The following is an 8,796-nucleotide window of genomic DNA, read 5'->3' as shown; positions in this document are numbered from 1 at the left end:
TACTCAATCGGCCTATTGATCGGCTGAGTAAACCTATCGATTGTGTAAACATATTAATAATGAACACCTATAATGACTATTGGAAATAGCAATACACACACACACATATATATATATATTGGAAGGTTTGGAGGTGATGTACAGGAATTATATATTAGAAAAAAAATTAAGGTACTCAGAAATCTGAATGGTCGTACATTTACAGATTTTTATTAATATGTCACATGTTTTATAAATCATCTAAAGCGCTTTTCCCCTAGTCTTGTAGGATTTTCAAATTTTATATATATATATATATATATATATATATATATATATATATAAAATATACCTTTTTCCTTTCAGGTAAGATCAACAAAAGAAGTGTTTCATCCTGCGAGAGATAAATATTGTTTAATTTTAATGTACATAGTATATAGTTATGAGCTACTAATAAGTTCATGCGTTGGCGATGTTATCTAGACAAGTTTTAATAACACGCCAAGTGTCTCCAGGTAATCTTCGGGCTCTGAGCACATGGCCTACACAAGTTACAAATCTCTTGTTCTATTGTCCTGAATTGTAACTTGTAAAGGCCATGCGCTCAGAGCTTGCAGATTACTGGAAACATTAGGCTTTATTAAAACCTGCCTAGATAATGTTACTAGCTCATAGTTATATATTGTGTACACTAAACAATACATACATATATATATTTATATGTGTGTGTGTGTGCATATCATATATATATATATATATGTATACGCACACATGTGCATGCTCACATACACACACACACATATACGTATACACGGATATATTCGCCAAGGGAGTCACGTTGCACTTAATGACATTACAACCAATAATTAAGTAGTTAAAGAAAACGAAAAACGAAAAACAAAAGCAAAACGCAACAAAAGACGGTTACAAAAGAAGAGAAAATGCAAAACAGATTTGTGAAAAGGAGGGAAATGTTATACAGCCGAAAGTGTCTTCTTTTACTCCGTAAAACACACACACACACACACACACACACACACACACACACACACACACACTCATAATAGAATAAGCAAAATCTTCGGGTATCTTTTGGAAATCCCTCGTATCTCTGACAGACGACAAATTTCGAACGACGGGCTAATCACGTGGCTTTGATATTTCGTCGAGACGAGTCTCCAACAGAACGACTACGAGGGAGAAAGAGAGAGAGAGGCAGGGAGAGAAGGAGAGAGAGAGAGAGAGAGAGAAAGAGAGAGAGAGAGAGAGAGAGAGAGAGAGAGAGAGAGAGAGAGAGAGAGAGAGATGGAGAGAAGGAGAGAGAGAGTGGGAAGCAAAAAGGGGAAAAAAGATGAGAGAGAAGAGAGAAACAAGGGGAAAGAGAGGGAGCGGAAAGCAAAGGGGGAAAAAAAGAGAAGAGAAAGAAAGAGTGGGAAGCAATGTATGAAAGGGAGAGGAGAGAGGAGAGAGGAGAGAGAGAGAGAAAGAGGGAGAGAGTGTGTGTGTGAGAGAGAAAGAGAGAGAGGGAGAAAGAGATAGATAGATAGATAGATAGATAGATAGATAGATAGAGAGAGAGATAGAGAGGGAGAGAGAGCGAGAGAGCAGGAGTTGTATTTTCTTATTGAAGAAACTGTGACAAGTTGATCCCAACTGAACCCACAGCACGACTTATACCTGCTTTTTGAATTACTCAGGAATATTACTCTTTCTACATCACATTCTATGTTTTTTTCCCCAGCCCCCACCTGACTCTTCGTCACCCTGTCTCGCATTACACACATGGTATACGCTGCCATCCCCACCTCACCCCAACCAGCATCTCCTTATCTCTGTCTAACCATATTACTATATATACATCACCCAGTCTGTCTCGCTAACAGACATCCTCTATATATAATCTCTCTGTACCATTCTATCAACACACACATACACACGCTTACCCACACCTCTATCTATCTATCTATCTATCTATCTATCTATCTATCTATCTATCTAATTGTCTGTCTGTCTATATTCTTTTACTCTTTTATTCTTTTACTTGTTTCAGTCAGTTGACTGCGGCCATGATGGAGTACTGCCTTTAGTCGAGCAAATCGACCCCAGGACTTATTCTTTGGAAACCTAGTACTTATTCTATCGTTCTCTTTTGCCGAACCGCTAAGTTACGGGGTCGTAAACACACCACCATCGGTTGTCAAGCGATGTTGGGGGGGAACAAACAAAGACACACAAACATATACACACACATAGATATATATATATATACATATAAACAACGGGCTTCTTTCAGTTTCCGCCTACCAAATCCACCCACAATGCTTTGGCCGGCTCGAGGCTACAGTAGAAGACACTTGCCCAAGGTGCCACGCAGTGGGTATGAACCCGGAACCATGTGGTTGGTAAGCAAGCTACTTACCACACAGCCACTCTTGCGCCTATGCACACAACCACAATTAATATATATATATTAATTGATGGCTGATAGTTAGCAAGGTGAGACACACATAAGAAAGAAGGAAACAAAGGACCACTGATGAGGTCACAGAAGTGTGACGAAAGAACTCTGGCCGAAATAAGATTAAGATTAATGTAATATAAAGCTGAAGCAAATTAACACCAAATATACAGTGCGTGTGTTTTTATTGGCTAAACTGGCAATATGACCATCCCCAAGTACAACAACATATATATTAATTGTTATTTTAGAAAAACATAAATCCGGAGAAGAAGCACACACTAAGAAGTAGAGCAGTCTATGCTACTTACTGGTGAAGGCCGGTTTATAGGGTTAGAGTTACTCTGGGTTTCTCACCATAAGGAGTACCTTTATGGTGTATTTTCAGACCCTAAGACCTGTTCGTCTATGGCCTCTTTAAAGTATGGAGGGGGAAACAATAGATATAAACAATAGGGATTATCTCCCTTTGGTACTGGTGATCAGTTTCCGGCTGTGCCGTCCTCCTTCAGTCACGCCACCTGTCGGGTATGAGGGTAAAAGGCAGGGGGTTATTCCCTACTGTCTCTCATCAGCAATCAATTTCCAGCTGTGGTGTAATTATCACTAATGCTGCTATTATCGCTATTATTATATATTATTTCCCCCTCCATATTTTAAAGAAGACATAGGCCATCAAGTCTTACTTAGGGTCTGAGGATACGCCATAAAGGTACCCTTTATGGCAAGAAATCCAGGGTAACCCTATAAACTGGCTCTCACCAATAATTAATTAATTAAGCCCAGCAAAAGTCACCAGTGGTGTCCCTCTTTATAATCTACATAAACGACCTTTATAATCTACATAAACGTTCTTTATAATCTACATAAGCGACCTTTCCAGCGTCGTAAATCACTGCAAAAGTGAAAATATTTGCTGATGACACTAAGCTCCAGAAAGTCATCAATGAAGAAGACCGAATTCAACTTCAGTCTGATCTATATGCAGTGAGCAGACAAAAACAAAATGCAACTAAACGAGGGAAAATTTGAGCTGATGTATTTTGGAAGCAAGACTATACTAAAACAGCCATGCTCTCTTCCTTCAGGGGAACCGCTCACAGCATCTAATAATATCAGAGACCTAGGTGTAATTGTTGATAACAATCTCAGCTGGAGTGCCCACATTAACAATGAGGTCGATATAGCTCGTAGGATGTGCTCCTGGATCTTAAGAACCTTCCGGTCCAGAGAACAAGGTGTCATCATTCCACTTTTCTCCTCCTTTGTATGGCCACGCCTCGAATACTGCTGCCCCTTGTGGTCTCCCCATACAAAACAAAACATCTCGAAAACTGAATCACCCCAGAGGTCACTCACTAAACAAATTGAAGACATGACTGATCTCGATTACTGGGATCACCTCAAAGCCTTGAAACTCTACTCTCTCCAGCGCCGCCGATGTGGAGAATATACCGCCAGCATTGCCCAAACGACCTGAACATTAGCTTCAAGGTTCATCCAAGGCTGGGACCACGGGCCATACGTTCCCTGCTCAATTCAGGATCACAACATATAGGTACACTGCGAAACAATTTCTTTTCCTAAACAGGCCCTGTCCTGTTTAACATTGTCCCAAAACTGATTAAAAAGGAAAAGGATCCCATCACCTTGAAACGGAGTCTGGACAAATTTCTTCAAGGAATACCAGATAAGCCACCCATACTTGGATACAACTCACTCAACAAGAAGTCACTACTTGAATGGACCATAATATCACAAAACTTGATTTTAAAAGAATTTGGATAATCCTATCAGGTGGTGCTATTAAGTTAGACATGGCCTGGACCAATCTTTGGTCGAAACATATGTAAGTTTTATGTAAGTTATATATATATATATATATATATATATATATATATATATATATATATATATATATATATATATATATGTGTGTGTGTGTGTGTGTGTGTGTGTGTGTGTGTGTGTGTGTGTGTGTATGTTTGTGTCTGTGTTTGTCATCCCAACATCGCTTGACAACCGATGGTGATTCGTTTACGTCCCCGTAAGCTAGCGGTTCGGCAAAAGAGCACGATCGAATAAGTACTAGGCTTACAAAAAATAAGTTCTGGGGTCGATTTGTTCGACTCGACAGACACACAAACATACACATGACTGAAACAAGTAAAAGAATAAAAATGCGATCTTTGTATCTGTCAACCTGCCAGCTTTCTTTTATTTATCCCTTCCTCTCTCCATCCATCAACCCATCAACCTGCCTGTCTGCTTGCCTGTCCGTCTGTCCGTCTGTTTACCTGTCTGTCTCAGCGTCACTGTAAGTTCCCATCAGAAGACAACCCTACCGTTTAATAGCCATTTCAATTATATCGTTTGTCTTCCTTGCAGATCCCACTCTGATGGTGGGAAGTGGGATGGTAGTGATGGGGGAACGGGGTGGGAAAAAGGAGGAAGAATTGTGGTGATGGTGGCAGTTGTGGTGGCGGTGGTGGTGATGGCCGTGGTGGTGGTGGTGGTGGTGGTGAGGATTGGGACTGTCTCTTGTAATTCTTTCTCTGAAAATCCATAAACTTGGCCTCTTGTTTCGGCCCCAGTCCCGCCAAATCAAACTTCGTCGACCCCTGGCTACCGACATCATCTCCATTTCTTCTACAAACCATCAAGTCTCCACCCGTCGCCGCAGCTCCTCCCATCTTCGGCTTCTTCCTTGTTTTCTACTCCTTTTTTAAAAAATTCTCTTTCTTCTTTCTCCAACCCTAAAAAAATATCCAGGCAGATTCTACTTTTAACAGCCCCCTCCCCCCACTTCGCCGCCATCCCCCCCCCACCGGCACTTTTTCAGCACTGACACTACCAGCACCGCCCTTACTCCCGGCACAATCAACAATGACACCACCACTACCACCATCCCCATCATCATCACCACCACCACCACCGCTACCACCACCACCACCACCACCACCACCACTACCACCACCATCACCACCACCATCACCTAAACCACCACCACCATTACCATCATTATCACCATCATCACAAACACTATCATCACCACCACCACCACCACCACCACCACAACCACCACCACCACCACCACCACCACCGCCATTACCATCATTATCACCATCATCACAAACACCATCATCACAAACACTATCATCACCACCACCACCACCACCATCACCATTACTCTCCACCATTATCATCACTACCCACCACCGCCTCCAATAAGCACCAGGCTACACCATCTTCCTCCTCATCATCATCTTGACCACCTTCATCTCCCGAACGACGTCCATAACGTCTATACAACGACGCTTCCTCCCCCCCCATAATTACTACCACCACCACCACCACCACAATCACCACCACTACCAGCACAATTACCACCAATGCGACTTCCAGCGGCACAGTGGTCGCCATCACCACTGCTTGCACCACCACCATCATCGCCGCCATTACTGCCGCCATCACTTTCAACAATCTAATTCAATTGCTGATGATCATTGGAAGTAAATCTTTCAAAGACGAAAGGCGGAGTGTACGACAGACAGACAGATAGACAGACAGACAGACAGTCCATTCTAAACCAAAGGATAAACGCTGTACACCCTGCCGCTCTGTCGCTCAGCCCCGTGCCTCACTCACTACGGAAAAGGGGAAGAAGTCGCTTCCCCCCTTTTTCGCTCCTTTTCGCTCCATTGAAAAAGCACGTCAGTGTAACAATGGTATGAGAGGTGCAGCTGACACGCACAGCTTGACTCGAACCTGCGAGTACAGCTGACTGGACATTGGTTTACGAATGACGAACTCTGTTGGATGGCGAACAAGATGAAGTAAAGAAACAAAAACAGAAAGAAACGAACAACGCAGTGACCGCAACGAAAGAGTGTGTTAGAGCGATCGGTGAGTTTAACGAATGATTCGTATATAGGGGTGCGTATATGTAAGTGTGTGTGTACAAACACGCACACTTACATATACTTATGCATACATATACACTCGCGTACATACATATACTAACGCATGCTAATAGTGTGTATCTATGTATATGTATGTGCAAACATCCATATGCATGTATGTGTCGATGTGTTTTTGTGTATGTATGTATGTATGTACGTCTATCTATCTATCTATCTCTCTATCTATCTATCTATCTATCTATCTATCTATCTATCTATCTAACTCTTTCAGCCCCTCACTATGAATACTATGAATATATATATATATATATATATATGGCAGCTGATGAATAATTCCAAGTGGCTTTCTGTTTTCCTATGTGTTCGTTCCGTTGTCTGTAGTTCATTGTTGTAACGTCCTGTACCCTGATATGCATCTATATACACATGTAGATGTAAGTATATACATATATGTGTGTATACATGCATATATATTCTCTGTATTATTACATCATTGAACGCACACGTCCTTTTTGCAAGTAAGACTGTACTTTATTATTCTGACGTGACTCTATCTATCTATCTATCTATCTATCTATCTATCTATCTATCTATCTATCTATCTATCTGTCTTCCTCTATCTTTCTATCTATCCCTCTATCTACCTATCTATCTTTCTTCTTACCCATCTCCCCCTCTCGCTCTGCTTCTTTCTGTTATTCTAACTTCTACTTCACTGCTATACACTCTTGTTTCTTCCTCCTTGTTCCACTTCCTCCCTCCACCATCCTCTCTGCTCTCGTGTGACCTGTGGTCACCTTTCTTTTCACTCCAGCCGCTGTGAAGGCAAGACGAACTACTAGCGTTCTACATCAGATTCGCGTTTGGCCGCACGGCTTTTTTATGTTGTTTTCACTGTCGAATTTTTCCTGTCTTGGTTTACGTTTGCCACCTTGGAATCCTCTGTTTAGTGGGTTGATCCACTACTCATGAAGAGACTATTCTAGAGTACGTCCTGCCTTATCTTCGAAACGTCTAGTTAGAATATAGTCAATTCAAATATGAACAAGCAAGAAAAAACAAGAAAAAACAACAAAGCGAGGACGTGGAATAAGTACAGTGGTATTGGACGCTTAGGAAAGGAAAGAAAAGAAAGTGGATTTCACGTTTCGAGCGGAGCTCTTCATCAGAAATATAGGCAAAGTCCAAAGAAGGGAAGACAGAGAAAGAAAATCGCCAACGATGCACACGTGGTCAAGAAAATGAATATAATAACAATGGGAAACTTGTGGTTTTCGCTGGTATGTCTTTAATTAAATAGACAACAAAGAAGGAAGAAGCAGAGACGAGGGTAGGATTTACGATCGTTTCAATTTACTGGTTTACGTAAATCTCTTCAGAATGCAAATATAAATAGATGCATCGGTAAGGATGTGAAAATAATTGATACATTTGTGATGGTAATGTAAACAAAGTGGTAATTCTTACATTAAATTTTTGTTCTTGCGCTGGTAAATTCGCTGGGTAGGGGTTAGCTTGTGGTAGATTGGTTCGTTTCGTTGGGTAATTAGGGCGGGGTGAGTATTATTTAGGTGCGCATGTATATAGAGAGACGTACCCACACATACATATACACACATAAAGCGTACACATACGCACAAAAAACAATGGGCACGCAATTCATGGTAGGTTTTTTTTCTGCCTCCTTCCATATTCTGTTGCATTTGAAGTTGCTGATAATTTGCATAACAGGTAAAATGTATTATATTTCAACATCTGTCATTGATTGTATTTATTGCGGAACACAAATGGGGTGAGTTGCAAGATTGTTTCTACAAATGTTATGCAATTATTACGTATTTTACTGAAACGTGCATATATTCAATAAAGTGTCGAAATCCATACATGATTTTCTGTATATTATTATTTGTGTTATCTGATACTTGTCTAACTTGACGTTGATGCTCTGCGGCGTACCACGCTGGACATTTGAGTGGAGTGTGGAACCCAATACTTAGTCTTAACAGCGCCTTTTTTCTATCTATCTATCTATCTATCTATCTATCTATCTATCTATCTATCTATCTATCTATCTATCTACCCAGGAGTGGCTGTGTGGTAAGTAGCTTGCTTACCAACCACATGGTTCTGGGTTCAGTCCTACTGCGTGGCACCTTGGACAAGTGCCTCCTACTATAGCCTCGGGCCGACCAAAGCCTTGTGAGTGGATTTGGTAGACGGAAACTGAAAGACGCCCGTCGTATATATATATATATATATATATATATATATATATATATATATATATATATATATGTATGTATATGTTTGTGTCTGTGTTTGTCCCCCCCCCCCCCCCATCGCTTGACAACCGATGCTGGTGTGTTTACGTCCCCGTAACTTAGCAGTTCGGCAAAAGAGACCGATAGAATAAGTACTAGGCTTACAAAGAATAAG

This window comes from Octopus bimaculoides, chromosome 24, assembly GCF_046866305.1.
Source record: "Octopus bimaculoides isolate indiv1 chromosome 24, ASM4686630v1, whole genome shotgun sequence".
NCBI lineage: Eukaryota > Metazoa > Mollusca > Cephalopoda > Octopoda > Octopodidae > Octopus > Octopus bimaculoides.
This window is presented reverse-complemented; position numbering follows the sequence as displayed.